Source organism: Phodopus roborovskii, unplaced genomic scaffold, assembly GCF_943737965.1.
Source record: "Phodopus roborovskii unplaced genomic scaffold, PHOROB, whole genome shotgun sequence".
Classification (NCBI taxonomy): Eukaryota; Metazoa; Chordata; class Mammalia; order Rodentia; family Cricetidae; genus Phodopus; species Phodopus roborovskii.
Window position 1 is genome coordinate 134,133 of NW_026126159.1, and position 16,461 is coordinate 150,593.

A 16,461-nucleotide genomic window follows, 5' to 3' on the forward strand; every position below is an offset into this window, starting at 1 on the left:
AAAACAAGAGAGAGAGAGAGAGAGAGAGAGAGAGAAAAAAACAAGGCCAAGTTGTTTTGGCGCACACTTTTAATCCCAGCCCTTGGAAGGCAGAGGCAGTTCCAGGATAGCCTACAAAGCAATACAGAGAAACCCTCTCTTGAACCCCTCCCCCCCAAAAAAACCCAAAAAATGAAACATGAAAATAAACTTAAGTGGAAAAACTTTTTTGAGACAAGATCTCACTATGTAGTCCGCTGGCTTGGAACTTGCTAAGTTTCAAACTCACAGAGATCCACCTGCCTCTGCATCCTGAATGCTGAAAAAAATTGTTTTAGATTTGCTTATTCTATGTGTATGAGACATGTCTGTATGTATACCACATGGATGACTGGTGTACATGCTGGTCAGAAGGAGGTGTCAGACCCCCTGGAACTGGAGTTTTGGATGACTGGGAGCCAGCGTGTGGGTGCTGGGAGCTGAACCCCCACGTAGTGTAGATGAAGCTAGGAACTTAACCCAGGTACTCCAGAAGAATAGTCAGTGCACGTTAGGAACTTTATTTTCCTTTCACCTTCCCCTCGCCTGCTTTGCTCAGGGGTCTGCAGAGCCTCTCAGGACCACTAAGTGGTCGCTCCAAGCCACTTGGTGGCCTGCGCTGTGGGAGCTGCTGACCAGTCGTGGCTAGCTGAGCATTCCAGTATTCCGTAGGGAACTGCTGGGTGGGTACAGAGGGCACCTGCACACCCTCAGGCTAGTTTGCCCCCTCTGGCTGAGCAACAGTGGCCTCAAGAGCTGGTACAGCCCATTCATCCTGAAATTCCTCCTTGGCCACTGCCTTCTCAGGAGTAGCCTCCTCCTCTTTCTCAGTGTCCCCTGGGTCAGGCATTACCTCCCATGAGTATTCACGCATGCCCAGTGCTTCCCGGGCCATTGTCCACATCAGAACAATGGAGTGAGCTTCCTTGTTGTTGCATGGGATGGCGATGTCCACATGTCACAGAGGAGAGTGTGTGTTACACAGAGCAGTGGTGGGCAGTTGACATAAGATGCCCCTGAGGGACTGGGGGTCAGCTCTGGGATCAGTGACCATTAGAAGCCATGGCGACCTGAAGGCTGCTTGGGTCTGGTTAGGAAAGGACTAAGGCCAGCAATTGGGGTGGCTCCAGTGGCAGCAGCAAACTTCATCTCGGGTCGCTGCCCAGTGCTCCTGGAGAAGATGACATTGACATCAGCAGTGTTCTCAATGGCAGCAAAAGCCCGAGCTAAAAGCAACAGCTTCTCCCGGGTCCTCTTTAGAGATTACAATGTAGATCCCATTACTTTTCTTTTCATAGATGTACCACTCCATCTGAAAGTCAAGATTGGTGCCACCTAAGCGGGTTCCTCCTCCTTCATCTGCAGGACATCAAGGGCTCTGGACACTGGGTAAGTTTCCCTTTAAGTTACCATGGGAATCAAGAACAATGCCATTATAAATTTAATTAAGAAGAAAAAAAAAGAACAGCTGGGTGGTGGTGGCACATGCCTTTAATCCCAGCACTCGGGAGGCAGAGGCAGCAGGATCTCTGTGAGTTCAAGACCAACCTGGTCTACAAGAGCTAGTTGTTGCAGGTGAGCCTCCAAAGCTATAGAGAAACCCTGTCTTGAAAAAAAAAAACATTTAAAAAGAAAAAAAAAAAAAAGAAGAACAATGCTGTATGAACCTGTCCCTGGAAAAGGCCAAAAGGGGGTGGGCATGTCTATGTGTATTCTTCATCCATTTCTCTTTTGAAGTTTTTACATTTTAACGTGTGTGCATGTATGCGTGCACATGTGTGCACGTACATGTAGAGGCCAGAGGACAGGCTCAGTGGTTAGCTCCAGCACTGCTGCTCCAGCCGGTGAGTGCTGGTCCTGTCTGCTCTTTTCCATTGCTGGGATCACAAGCGTGTTTTGTGCCACACTGCCCATTTTAACATGGGCTCTGGGGATAGAACTCGGGTCCTCATGCTTGCAAGACAAGCATTACACTGAGTGAGCACCTCCCCAGCCACCTTTGCACATTTCTACTTTGGTTGGTTAATTTTTTGGTATTGAATTTCTCGAATTCTTTATGTACTCTGTATATAAATCCCTCACCAGATATGGATTTGCAGATATATACTTTCTTCCATTCTGTAGGTTATCTTTATATTATAGAGTATATTTCTATCCCACAAAGAGGGTTTGCTATTTCTTTTTTTTCCATGACAGTGTTTCTCTACATTACTCTGGCTGTCCTGGAACTCACTGTATAGACCAGGCTGGCCTTCAACTCAGAGATCCTTTCAAGTGCTAGGATTAAAGGCATGTGTTACCATGCCTGGCACCATTTCTTTTTTTTTTTTTTTATTTTTTGTTTTGTTTGAGGCAGGGTTTCTCTTTGTAGCTTCGGAGCCTGTCCTGGCACTTGCTCTGTAAACTAGGCTGGCCTCAAAACTCACAGAGATCCGCCTGCTTCTGCCTCCTGGGTGCTGGGATTAAAGGTGTGAAGGTGTGTGCCACCACTACCACTCAGCTTAATTTTTTTTTTAAATTTATATATTACCAGGCAGTGGTGGTGCACGCCTTTAGTCCCAGCACTCAGGAGGCAGAGGCAGGCAGATCTCTGAGTTTGAGGCCAACCTGGTCTACAGAGTGAGTTCCAGGACAGCCAGGACTACACAGAGAAACCCTGTTTCAAAAAACCAGTGTGTGTGTGTGTGTGTGTGTGTGTGTGTGTGTGTGTAATTATAGTGTGTATGATGATATTGCACACATGCCACAGTGACTGGAGCCAGTTCTCTTCTCCCTTTATATGGGTTCTGGGGATATGCACTTGCGTCATCAGGCTTGTACAGCAAGCTCTTTACCAGCTGAGCCATTTTGCCAAACAGAAAGTACATGCCCTTAGTCAAAGGGAGCTGGGACACCTGGAGGAAAGACATTTAGTCTGTGTATTGTGTGACAGGCCTCTAATGTCAGTGTTTGGTAGGTAGAGGAGTGGAAGATCACATGTTCAGCGAGATAGATTTCGAGGCCAACCTGGGCTACAAGAGATCCTGTCTCAGGCACAGAGAGAATAGGGGGAGAAGAAGAGGAGAAGGAGTAAGAGAGGAACTGGATGGCATTTAAAACATACAGTCTTTGTAGATGAGTTTCCTGTCTATAAAATGGGCCATCCCAAGGCTCTTTCTCTTACTATTACCAGAAAAGTTGAGGTTGAGAACTGAAGCTCTATGATGTTGTAAGAGCCAACATTTCCTTCCTTCTTCCATGCTGACCATCTTTAAGAAGACACATGAGGCAGGGCAGTGGGGGCGCACGCCTTTAATCCCAGTACTTGGGAGGCAGAGGCAGGTGAATCTCTGTGAGTTTGAGGCCAGCCTGGTCTACAGAGTGAGTCCCAAGACTACACAAAAAACCCTGTCTCAAAAACACAGAAACAAAACAAAAGCAAACGAAAGAATGCGCATGTGGGGCTGGAGAGACAGCTCAGCTCAGTTCTTCTATTTGGTTTCTATGGTTTGATTCCCAGTATCCATGTGGTGACTCACAACTGTGTGTAACTCCAGTCCCAGGAGGATCTCACAACCTCTTCTGGCCTCTGGTACCTGGCACACACATGGCACACATACATACATGCAAGCAAAATACCGATACACATGAATTTAAAACTATGATATTTTGTTTGTTTGTTTTTAAGAGCTTTAGAAGCTCTTAAGAAGGGGTTACACCCATTTAGGGCTGGGGCTGCAGCTCAGTGGTGGGGTACAGGATTCCATCCCCCAAACTCTAATAAAAAAAAAAAGCCACAGACTTTTGTTTTCATGGTTAGTGCTTTATGGTTCAAGACAGAATCTATACTTGCAGTCCTCACAACCTTCTACAACAGTAAGAGAAGTAAAGATCTCAGGACAAAGCCTTCCTTAGGAGAGCTTACCCAGTCCATGGGTTACTTCTACTACCAGGTTGACCAAAAGTATATCAAGTGTTCCCCTCCAAAGATCAATAACTTTCCAAAGGAAACAAAGTTCTTATGTCTGGTTTAGGACAATTGAGACCCATCCCTTCAGAGAACTGGGTAGTGGCTGTAGGCCGTGCTGGAAGGGCTGTTAGCAGTACTGAGCACTGAGTGAGGCAAGGCGAGCCTAGTTCCAGCCCTGCTCCTGTACTGCCATTGCCGTGGGCCTCCAGTTCTAGCCCTTGCTCCTCTGGGCTGTTTTTAATTCCTCTTCCATACTAGAAAGTGTTGAGACCAGCAATCTCAGATGACTCAGCATGCTTTGTCTGACTGAGGCTGTCTACTGAGGCCCTTGAATCTTTGACAAAGAAGGCCTATTGCATATGGAAAGGGGAAGGCCTGGAGGCCGCTTGGCTCATACTTCCTCTTACTCATCAAGGGCAAGAACTTGCCTTTCCTCAAAGAATCAAGGTCATCTTATTGTCTTTGAAGAGGTCACTGTGGCTGGGTAGTGGTAGTGCACACTTTTAATCCCAGCACTTAGGAGGCAGAGCCAAGAGGATCTCTGTAAATTCAAGGCCAGCCCGGTCTACAGAGAGAGTTCCAGGCCATCCAGGGCCACACATGGAAACCTTGTCTCAAACAAATGAAAAAGGAAGAAAGGAGGGTCACTGGGATTATGTACAAGGGAGACATGGGACAAGTGTACGGATAGGGGTCCCTTTTGGGTTCATTTCTGGGACCCTGTGCCACTGTCTTGCCTCACCTTCATTGCTGACATCATTCTGAATGATCTTGAACAGGTTCCTAGGCCTCTTGGTGTCTCTGCTTCTCCAGTTGGTCAATGAAGGAACCAGACAAGGTCATGGATTTAGCTCATGGACTGCTGGAGCCAAGTGGCTAAAGGACAGAAGAGAAAAGTTAAAGTCTGTGCTCTTGGGAGCTTGAGACACCCGCTCTGTGGGATGAGGAGGGGGCTGGCAGAGAAAGCAAGTAGAGTCCCCCTTTTCCAGGGAGCAAGGGCTGTTCTGAGTTCAGCTGCCTGGAAATCCCACCCTGCTTGCCCTGTCTCCTATGCTTTTGCTGCCACCTGCAGGCCAAGCCCGGTATCAACCATCACTGTTGATGGTTTCTGCAAGAAAACTCAATGCATAGACAATCCCCATTCAGCTGCTCAAGAGGCTCTTGAACTCTTCCTGGACACAGTGATGCTGCTGACTCAGCCTCCCAACTAGCTGAGACTTCAGGTGGACACCACCACGCCTGGCTTCTTCCTGTTTAAACACTGTTTGTTGACAATCTATTGTGCACACAGATCAGTGCCAGATGGTACTGGGAAAACATCAGAAAGCCATTCTCTCCCGGTTAGTGATTGGGGGAGGGTGGGAAGTGGCAGAAGCAAAAGGAAGATAACTAGACTGCTGTTTCCCAGGATTTACAGGACACTTCATTCCCCGTTTCTTCCAGCTTCTGATGGCTGCCAGCCTTTCTGGGTATGTGGCCTAGCTATTGCCTCCATGATCACGCTGCCTTCTCTGGGTGTGTCTTCAAGAGCTCTGCCTATATCAGGTGTCACTCCACCTTCCTCTTATAAGAACACTCTGGTGGGTGGGGGGTGGGGGGTGAGACTGGGGAGATGGCTCAGTGGTTAAGAGAATTTATTACTCTTGCAGAGGACCTGAGTTCAGTTCCCAGCACCCACATGGCAGCTCACAGTTGTCTATAACTCTAGTCCCAGATGATCCAGTGTTCTCTTTTGACTTCTGGGCATGCATGTAGCATAATACATGGCACACATGCATACATGGAGGCAAACGCTTTTACACATAAAATAAAACTGCACTTTAAAATTTTTAAAAAGAGAGAGCACTGTAAGAACTCTTCTGAAGCCCAGTGCTTAGAGTGCTTGCCCAGGCCCTTGAGTGTCACCCCAGACATATGTATAATAAAACAAAAAGATAATTATGATTCCATTTAGCATCCACCCAGTTGATAGTTGTAGATAATGAACTTTGGGAAAAAAATGTGTATGAATGGTTTGCCTACATGTATGTCTGTCCACTACATGCATGTCTTGTACCTGTAAGGGACCAGAGGAGGCTGAGGTAGGAGAGTCATGAATTGGAGGACAGCCCATGATACACAGAGTTCTAAATTAGATAGCCTACATCACAGAGAGTCTGTCTTAAAAATGAAGTTTCTGAACCCCTGGGTGGAATTAGAGGGACATGTGCCCACACTCTTCTCTGAGTTTTCCATGCTTTCAGGGAGATCAGCTGATAGATAATGAAGAAAAAGCCAGAGACCATCAGGGTGCCTGCAGAGTCCTTTGCTCTCACGAAGGAAGACCACCCAGCATTGGACTCACTTAGGCATCATGGAGAACCCATGACCTATCCAGAGAGGCAGGCATGCTAGATACAGAGCACTGCCGTCGTCCAGTTGCACATAACTAGTACAAAGCAGAAGCTGTTAGGGTATAGCAGGAGCCACTGAAATCTAACAAGAGTATTTACTTACTACCTTCCTTATGGCACCAGAGACTGAACCGAGGGCCTCAAGCATGCTAGCAAGTGGGAAAACATTTTTTGCTTTTTATGTGAGACAGGGTTTCTCTCTGTAGCCCTGGCTGTTGTGGAACTCACTCGGTAGACCAGGCTGACCTTGAACTCACGGAGATCCACCTGCCTCTGCCTCCCAAGTGCTGGGATTAAAGGCATGCGCCACCATGCCCAGAAAAGCATTTTTCTCAGGGTCTTTTATTTTTAATGTGTCTAGGTGATTACCTGCATGTATGTCTGTGGACCATTTATGTTCCTGGTGCCCACAGAGCCAGTGCTGTTTAACCAAGCTATCTTTCCAGCTTTTTCTTACTTTTTTAAAGACAAGGTTTCATGTAACTGAGGCTAACTTTAAACTTGGTTTGTTGGAGAGGATGACCCTGAGATCCTGTTTGTTGTTGTTGTTGTTGTTGTTGTTTGAGACAGGGTTTCTCTGTGTAGCCTTGGAACTCCTTCTGTAGGCCAGGTTAGCCTTGAACGCATAGAGATCCATCTACATATCTCTGCTTTCCGAGTGCTAGGATCAAATGTGTGCACCACCGTGCCCCACTGACCTTGAATTCCTTATCCTGCTGCCTCCAACTCCAAAGTGCTATGATTATAGCCATATGCCACCCTGCCTGGTTTGAGAATATGTTTAATAATTAGCCAGTAGTAAGTACTTTTCCTTTTTCCAGAAACAGTCAGGGTCTTGCTATACAGTGCTGGCTAGCCTAGAATTCACTGTGTAGACCAGGCTGACATACATTTGTCTTCCAAGTACTAGGATTAAGGGCATATACCACCATGCCAACTGCTTTTTGTTTTTGTTTTTGTTTTTGTTATTGTTGTTTTTCAAGACAGGGTTTCTCTATAACTTTTGGAGCCAGTCCTGGAACTCACTCTGTAGAGCAGGCTGGCCTCCAACTCACAGAGATTCACCTGCCTCTGCCTCCTGAGTGCTGGGATTAAAGGCTTGCTAAAGGTTTTCGCCACAGACACTTTGATTTTTTTTTTTAAAAAAAACACTGGATCTTTCTGTGTATTCCAGGTTAGACTTGAACTCAAAATCATTGTACCTCAGTCTCCTAATTGCTGGAATTACAAGCATGCAGCACCTCCCCTAGTTCTCCATGTTTTTTTTTTAATATCTTTATTTCATGTTCATTAGTGTTTTGCTTGCATATATATCTGTGTGAGCATGTTGGAGTCCATGGACTTGGAGTTACAGTTATGAGCTGCCATATGGTTGCTAAGAACTGAACCTGAGATCTCTGGAGGAGCAGCCGGAACTCTTAACCTCTGAGCCACCTCTCCAGCCCCATGTTTTTGTTTTTGTTTGGTTTAGTTTGGTTTGGTTTTGGTTTTTTCGAGACAAGGTTTTTCTGTGGTTTTGGAGGCTGTCCTGAATTAGCTCTTGTAGACCAGGCTGGTCCCAAACTCAGAGATCCGCCTGCCTCTGCCTCCTGAGTGCTGGGTTTAAAGGCATGTACCAACAATGGCCCGCTTGTTTTTTAAAGATGGTGTCGCACAGATTCCTGGGGCCAGGGGTGACCCCATTGATCCTGTTGCCTCTGGCTGCCAGGAAGCTCCTGTCACCATGACCTTACAGACACTCAGCAGGGAACCTCTGCTTGGATTTTAATTGGCAGGATTTTGGCAGGGTGGGAACAAACAGATCTGTGAGTTCTTATTCACCATCCTGAGATTAAGTACTTTGAACTCTTCCTAGGTACTGAGATTTTCTGGCATTCTTAAGTGGCTAAGACCTTTAACTCGTGTTCCTATTGACTTCTGGTTCTGCACCTGTGCAGAGACTCTAGGGTTAGCAGTTCGTGTTTCTGATCCAGTGCTTTCGTTGCTATTGGTGAAAGTAGGTTCAAATATCATCTAGCAAAGTCCAAATTGCAGCCCTGTTAAAGAAGCTGGTTTGTACTAAGGTTTAGTACACAGTGCATCCAGTAATCTTTTTCATTCTCTTAGATCTGGGCCCTTTCATTTTAAATTGTATTTCAGAGATACGTTCCCAACAATGTTAAGAAAACTCTCAGGCTGGACATGGTAGCTCGTGGTTTTGTTTGCTTCTTTGTATTTTTTGTTTTTGTTTTTTTTTTTTTTTTTTTTTTTTTTTTTTTGAGAGGCGGTCAGGACAGGGTTTCTTTGTATAGCCTCAGTGTCCTGGAACTCGTTCTGTAGACCAGGCTGTCCTCAAACTCACAGAGATCCACCTGCCTCTGCCTCCCCAGTGCTGGGATTAAAGGTGTGCGTCACCAAAACCCAGCAGAAGAGCAGCGTTAACCACTGAACCATCTCTTTAACCTCCCTCACCCCATGCCAATTTTTTTGAGGCTAATCTAGAACTTATTTGGTAGACAATCATAGCCTTAAACAATCCTTCAGCCTCAGCCTCCTAATGGGCCTCTTTTAAAATTACATTTCATTTCTGTGGTGGTTTGGAAGAAAATGGCCTCCAAAGGAAGTGGCACTATTAGGAGGTGTGGCCTTGGTGGAGGAAGTGTGTTGCTGTGGGGGCTGTCTTTGAGGTCAAGTTTTTGCTCAAGTTTCTCTCAATGTGACACTGAGTCCATTTCCTATCTTTCTGATCAAGATGTAGCCAGCACCATATCTACCTGCACGCTGCCATGCTCCCCCACCATGTGATAATAGACTGAACCTCTGAAACTGTAATTCAGCTCCCTTAATGAAATGTTTTCCTTATAAGAGTTGCTGTGGCTGGGCAGTGGTGATCCACACCTTTCATCCCAGCACTTGGGAGGCAGAGGCAGGCAGATCTCTGTGAGTTCGAGGCCAGCCGATCTACACAGTGAGCTCCAGGACTGCCAGAGCTACACAGAGAAATCCTATCTTGAAAAAAAAAAAAAAAGCAAACAAACAAAAGAGTTGCTGTGGTCATGGTGTCTCTTCAGAGCAACAGCAACCCTAAGAAAGCACTACATCATGCAGCTATTTTTTTATTGTTTTAGTTTTTGAGACAGTCTCACTGTGTAGCTCTGACTGGCCAAGAATTCATTATGCAGGTTAAACTGGTCTCAGATTCACAGAGACCCTCCTGCATCTACCTCCCTATTGCTGGGATTAAAGGCATATATCACCACACCCCTGTGTTTAATCAACCTTTCAGGAGTGGAAAGACAGTTCAGTAGTTAATAGCACGCCTTGCTCTTATGGAAGAGCAGGGTTCAACTCTCAGCACCCACATGATGTCTTGCAAGTGCCTATAACTCCGGTTTCAAAGGATCCTATGCCCTCTATTTCTTCTGGCCTCTGCATTCACCATGCATACACATGGTGCACAGACATACATGCAGGCAAATGACCCATACACATACAATTAAAATAGATCTAAAAAATTTAATACATACCAAAAAGTTTGTATCTGTTACTCACAGGATGTTAGGTTAGACACGGAGGTGGGCAAATGCATGGCTATTTAGGGGGCTAAAGCTAGCACAAGATAAATTGTAATTAGGCTATGGACTTCGAACATCCAACCTCTCCAGTCATCGAAGTTCTAATTAGTTATCAGTCTGTCGTCAGGTACAGTTGAACATGCCATTTCTTTTTTGGGAACTTTTGTCCACAGTTCTCCTGTCAGCATCTATTAGCCATCATGCTCTAGATCTGATTGTTATCTTTAGTTTAGTTTTTTGTTTGTTTGATTTGTTTTGTTTTGTTGAGACAGAGTTTCTCTGAGTCACCCTGGTTGTTCTGGCACTCACTTGCAGACCAGGCTGTCCTAGAACTCACAGAGATCTGCCTACCTCTGCCTCCCTGATTAAAGGCCTGCACCGCCACCACCCTGCTTCTGTGTGTGTGTGTGTGTGTGTGTTTCCAGACAGGGGTTCTCTGTAGATTTGGCCTCAAACTTACAGAGATCTGTCTGTCTCCTCCTCCCAAGTGCTGGGATTAAAGGTGTGTACCACCATAATTTTTTTTTCTTGCATGCAAAGATTATCAATTTATTTTCCCCTTTTTATTTAAATTTGAAACGAGGTTGTTTTACATGTCAATCCCAGTTTCCGCACCCTCTCATTCTCCCCTATCACCCCCACCAAACCACACCCCAGGGAAGGTGAGGCCTTCCATGGGGAGTCTTCAAAGTCTGTCATATCATTTGGGGCAGGGCCTAGGCCCTCCCCCATGTGTCTAGGCTGAGAGTATCCCTCTATGTGGAATGGGCTCCCAAAGTCCATTCGTATACTAGGGATAAATACTGATCCACTACCAGAGGCCCCATAGACTGCCCAGTCCCCCTAACTACCTACATTCAAGGAATCTGGGTCGGTCCTATGCTGGTTTCCCAGCTATCAGACTGGGGTGCATGAGTTCCCCCTTGTTCAGGGTAGCTGATTCTATGGGTTTCTCCAGCCTGGTCTTGACCCCTCCTGCATTCCAGGAGTTCAGCTAGTATTTAGCTGTGGGTATTTCCTTCTGCTTCCATCAGCTACTAGATGAAGGCTCTAGGATGGCATATAAGGTAGTTGTCGATCTTATCATCATGGAAGGGCATTTAAGGTAGTCTCTTCACTATTACTTAGATTGTTAGTTGGGGTCATCCTTGTAGGTCTCTGGTTATTTTCCTAGTGCCAGATTTCTCCTTAAATCTATAATGGCTCCCTCTATTACAGTATCTCTTTTCTTGTTCTCCTCTATTCTTTCCCTGTCTCACTCTTCTGTTCCCTCATGCCCACCTCTCCCCTCCTCTTCTCCCCTTCTCTTTCTCCTAACTCCTTCTCCCTTCCCTCCATGCTCTCAATTTGCTCAGGAGATCTTGTCCCATTTCCCTTCTCCAGGGGAACATGCATGTCTGTCTTACGTTTCTTCCTTGTTTCTGGTAGTGTGTATTGTAGGCTGGTAATGCTTTGCTCTATGTCTAAAATCCATATATGAGTGAGTACATACCGTGTTTATCTTTTTGTGACTGAGTTACCTCACTCAGGATGGTTTCTTCAAGTTCCATCCATTTGCCTGTGAATTTCGGGATTATTGTTTTTTTCCCCACTGAGTAGTATTCCATTGTGTAAATGTACCACATTTTCTCCATCCAGTCTTCATTTGAGGGGCGTCTAGGTGGCTTCCAGGTTCTGGCTATTACAAATAATGCTGCTATGAACATAGTAGAACAGATGTCCTTGTTGTATACATATGCATCTTTTTGGTATATGCTTAAGAGTGGAATTACTGGATCTTGAGGTAGACTATTTCCCATTTTCCTGAGGAACCGCCATACTGATTTCCAAAGTGGCTGTATGAGTTTGCACTCCCACCAGCAGTGGGGGAGTGTTCCCCTTTCTCCACATCCTCTTCAACATAAACTGTCTTTGGTGTTTCTAATTTTAGCCATTCTGACAGGAGTAAAATGGTATCTCAGAGTTGTCTTGATTTGCATTTCCCTGATGGCTAATAATGTTGAGCACTTTCTCAAGTGTCTTTCAGCCATTTTAGATTCCTCCATTGAACATTCTCTATTTAATTCTGTACCCCACTTTTTAATTGGATTATTTGGTGTTTTGGTGACTAGTTTTCTGAGTTCTTTGTATATTTTGGAGATCAGCCCTCTGTCAGATGTGGGGTTGGTGAAGATCTTTTCCCATTCTGTGGGCTGCCGTTTGGTCTTGTTGACTCTATCCTTTGCCTTACAGAAGCTTCTCCGTTTCAAAAGGTCCCAGTTATTAATTGTTGATCTCAGTGTCTGTGCTACTGGGGTTATGTTCAGGAAGTGATCTCCTGTACCTATTTGTTCAAGGGTACCTCCCACTTTCTCTTCTAAGAGGTTCAGTGCAGTTGGATATATGTTGAGGTCTTTGATCCTTTTAGACTTAAGTTTTATGCATGGAAATATATATGGATCTATCTGCAGTCTTCTACACACCAGCATCCAGTTATGCCAGAACCATTTGTTGAAGATGCTTTCCTCTTTCCATTGTATAAATTTAGCTTCTTTGTAAAAAAAAAAAAAATCAGGTGTTAGTAGGTGTGTAGGTTTATATCAGGATTTCCAATTTGATTCCATTGGTCTACCTATCTATTTATGTGCCAATATCAAGCTGTTTTCAGGACTATAGCTCTATAGTAGAGCTTGAAGTCAGGGATGGTGATGCCTGCTGAAGTTCCTTTTTTGTATAGTGTTGTTTTGACTACCCTTGGTGGATTCCATGGCAGGTGAGGGTGACCGAGGCAGAGGGACAAACATGCCAGGAAGGCAGAGCTTAGTGAGAAGTTTTATTAGAAAGGGGAGAGGGGAGGAAAGAGAAAAAAGGTAAAGAGACACGGGGAGGACAGAAGAGAAGAGGGAGACCGGAAAAGTCCTGTCTGCTCCAGGGGATCAGCAGGAAAGGGGGGGGGGGAAGAGATAGCAGAAAGAGAGCACAAGTGGACGGGGTCTGCCTTTTAAAGGGGTCCTTTGCACCTTTGTGTAGACTATACAACCATGGAACCCTGGGCTGACCAGGGTACTGCCTGAGTGCATTCTGCCAGGTGCCAGGGGCAGGCCAGCGTAATGCTTGAATCCTTACACACATACAATGATCTAGGAGGCTTATTATTTGGTAAAGTATATATCCTAGCCGGGTGTCAATGGAGCACACCTTTAATCCCAGCACTCGGGAGGCAGAGGCAGAGGCAGGCAGATCTCTGTGAGTTTGAGGCCAGCCTGGTCTACAGAGGGAGTTCCAGGACATACTCCAAAGTTACAGAGAAACCCTGTCTCGAAAAAACAAACAAAAAAAAATTGTATATCCTAGTTATGAGTTTTCTGAGTTCTTTGTGAGTATCCCGAAATGAAGGCCCATGATCTGTTTATATTTCTGCGCTGGTTAGCTTTATGTCAGCTTGATGCAAGCTAGAGTCATTGGAGAGGAGGGGGCTTCATTTGAGAAAATGCCTCCATGAGATTAGGTTGTAAGGCATTTTCTTAATTAGTGACTGATGGGGGAGCATCCAACCAATTATAAGTGGTGCCATCCCTGAGCTGGTCGTTCTGGGTTCTATAAGAAAACAGGCTGAGCAAGCCAGTAAGCAGCATCCCTCCATGGCCTCTGCATCAGCTCCTGCTTCCAGGTTCCTGTTTGAGTTCCTGTCCTGACTTCCCTCAGTGATAAGCAGTGGTGGTATGGAAGTTTAAGCCAAGTAAACCCTTTCTCCCCAAAGTCTCTTTTGTCCCTGATATTTAGTCACAGCAATAGAAACACTAACACAGCATCCTAGGCAAGGAGTATGTATCCCAGGATTTTTTGTTTGTCTGTTTCTTTGTTTGTTGAGACAAAGTTTCTCTGTGTAGCCCTGGCTGTTCTGGAAATCACTCTGTTGATCAGGCTGGCCTTGAACTCACAGAGATATGCACATCTCTAAATCCCAATTGCTGGGATTAAAGGTGTCAGGCACCACCACCACCTGCCATGTCCCAAGATTTTAAATTGGTTTAATTATTCTGTGTGTATTTATCAAGATGTGAGTCCTGTAATGCCATGGGGTTTTGTTTCATGATAATAAGGTGTCTAATCTGTGTATGCCATAGTACTTGAGGACTGTTAAAAAATTTCTGAGCACCGGCATCAGTGGCAAATTGCTTCTGGTACTCCTTCTGGACAGGTACAGAGAAAAAGGCATTTGCTAGATCAATATCTGCATACCATGTACCAGGAAATAGGTTAATCTGCTTAAACAAGGACACCATATTTGGTACAGCAGCTGCAGTTGGAGTCACCACTTAAGTTTTTGGTAGGCAACTGTCATTCTCCATGATTCATCAGTCCTAGATGATAACACCAATTTTGGTTGTTTTGGTAGAGGCTTCTCTCTTTGGCTGTTCTAGCCATGATAGTCCTAACTCCACAGGTCAGGGAACCAATGTGGGGATCCTACCAACTGCTAAGTCTATCAATCTATTATACTCTCTGGGACTGGGGAAATCACCACAGGATGATTTGGGGGCCTACTGTAAATCAAACTTCAGCCACAACTCCATAATCACCTGATCTTCACAACTTCCTACTTTATTTATTTTGGTTTTTGTCAGGCTGAATTTCACTATGTAGCCTTGGCTAATCTGACACTCAATAGAGATCCTGCCTCTGCCTTCTAAGTGAACTTTAATGCCAGGAATTAGAGGCATGAACCATCATGCCTCAGTCGAGGACCACAGTGCTTTGGAGACTCTCATGGACTCAAGGTCAATTCAGAGCCAGTAGCCAGTAGGCTCTATAAGGTCTGACTTTCCTTTCCCTCAGTGTACACTATCCTTGTAAAAGACTGCACGTCTCTCTGGGGAAGGATGGGAGGAAGGCTAACAGCAAAACTCTTCAGAAGTATTTTTTTTATTTTTTATTTTACATATAGCTCCCAGTTCCCTCTCCCTCTCTCCCTCTCTCCCTCTCTCCCTCCCTTTCTCCTTCTCTTCCACCCTCCCATGCCCCCTGACCACCCTCCCATCCCATCTCCCCCCTATACTTCACATGTAGGGTGATGCCTTCCAGGAGGGGTCATCTAAATCTTTCAAGTCCTTTGGAGTAGTGACTAGGCCCTCCCTCCTGCCTCTAGGCTAAAGGAATATCCTTCCATGGGGAATGTGCTCCCAAAGTCCTTTCACGTACCAGGAACACATCCTGGTTCCACTGTCAGAGGTCCCTTAGACTACCCAGGCCTTCTAACCGAGACCCATGTTCAGGGAATCTGGGTCGGTCCAATGCTGGCTTCCCAGCTATCAGTCTGGGGGCCCATTAGCTCCTCCTTGTTCAGGTCAGCTGTCTCTGTGGGTTTCTGTAGCCTGGTCTTGTCCTTCCTGTCTGCATCTGGATTCCAGTTCAGCTTAGTATTTAGTTGTGGGTGTCTGCTTCTGTTTCCATCAGCTACTAGATGAGGGCTCTATGATGGTGGATAAGTTAGTCATCAATCTCATTATCAGGGAAGGGCATTTATGGTTGCTCAAATTGTTAGTTGGGGTCAGTCTTGTAGGTCTCTGGACATTTCTCTAGAGTCAGTTTTCTCTTCAAACCTATAATGGCTCCCTCTTTTATGCTCTCTCTCTCTCTCTTTCTCTCTCTCTCCCCTTGTCTATTCCTCCCCTGAATCAATCTTCCTAGTCCCACATGCTTTCCTCTCCTCCCCTTCTCTTTCTCCTAGCTCCCTCTCCACTCACTGCCCTCCCCAATATGCTCAGGAGATCTTGTCCCTTTCCACTTCTGTGAGGGACCTTATATGAATCTCTTAGAATCCTCCTTGTATCCTGGTTTCTCTGCCGGTGTGAATTATAGGCTGGTGATCCTTTGCTCTATGTCTAAAATCCATATATGAGTGAGTACATACCATGTTCCTCTTTTTGTGACTGGGTTATCTCATTCAGGATGGTTTCTTCAAGTTCCATCCATTTGCCTGTGAATTTCAAGAGTCCATTGTTTTCCCCCCGCTGAGTAGTATTCCATTGTGTAAATGTGCCACATCTTCTTTATCCATTCTTCAATTGAGGGGCATCTAGGTTGCTTCCAGGTTCTTGCTATTACAAATAGTGCTGCTATGAACATAGTTGAACACATGTCTTTGTTGCATGGATGTGGATCATTTGGGTATATGCCTAGGGATTGTCGGGTCCTGTGGTACACTTTCAGAAGTATTTTTAACTTTTTTTTTCTTTTTGCTTTTTCTGGACAGGGTTTCTTAGTGTAGTTTTGCAGACTAGACTGGCCTGGAACTCACAGAGATTCACCTGCCTCTGCCTCCGAGTGCTGGGATTAAAGGCTTGTGCCACCAACACCCTGCTCTTCAGAAGTATTCTAACATGATCCTTTCTCAAGGGGACCTGGCCTTCCCTTCATTCATGGGGTTCTGGGATATGGACTGGCTCAAGTCTGGTAACTAGTTTACCCGCCATGATTCCGTATTGTGATGATCAAGGTAAGCCTCTTGTTTGTTCTAGGGTCTTCCTACTTACAGAGAATGAAACTTTTAGTAGGCTTCCTATTT

General features: G+C 45.4%; 1 pseudogene; it reads right to left on the reverse strand.

The window, feature by feature from the left end:
• Positions 1-602: 602 nt before the first annotated feature.
• LOC127218546 (40S ribosomal protein SA-like) lies at positions 603-16,369 on the reverse strand (annotated as a pseudogene).
• Between the last annotated feature and the right edge of the window lie 92 nt (positions 16,370-16,461).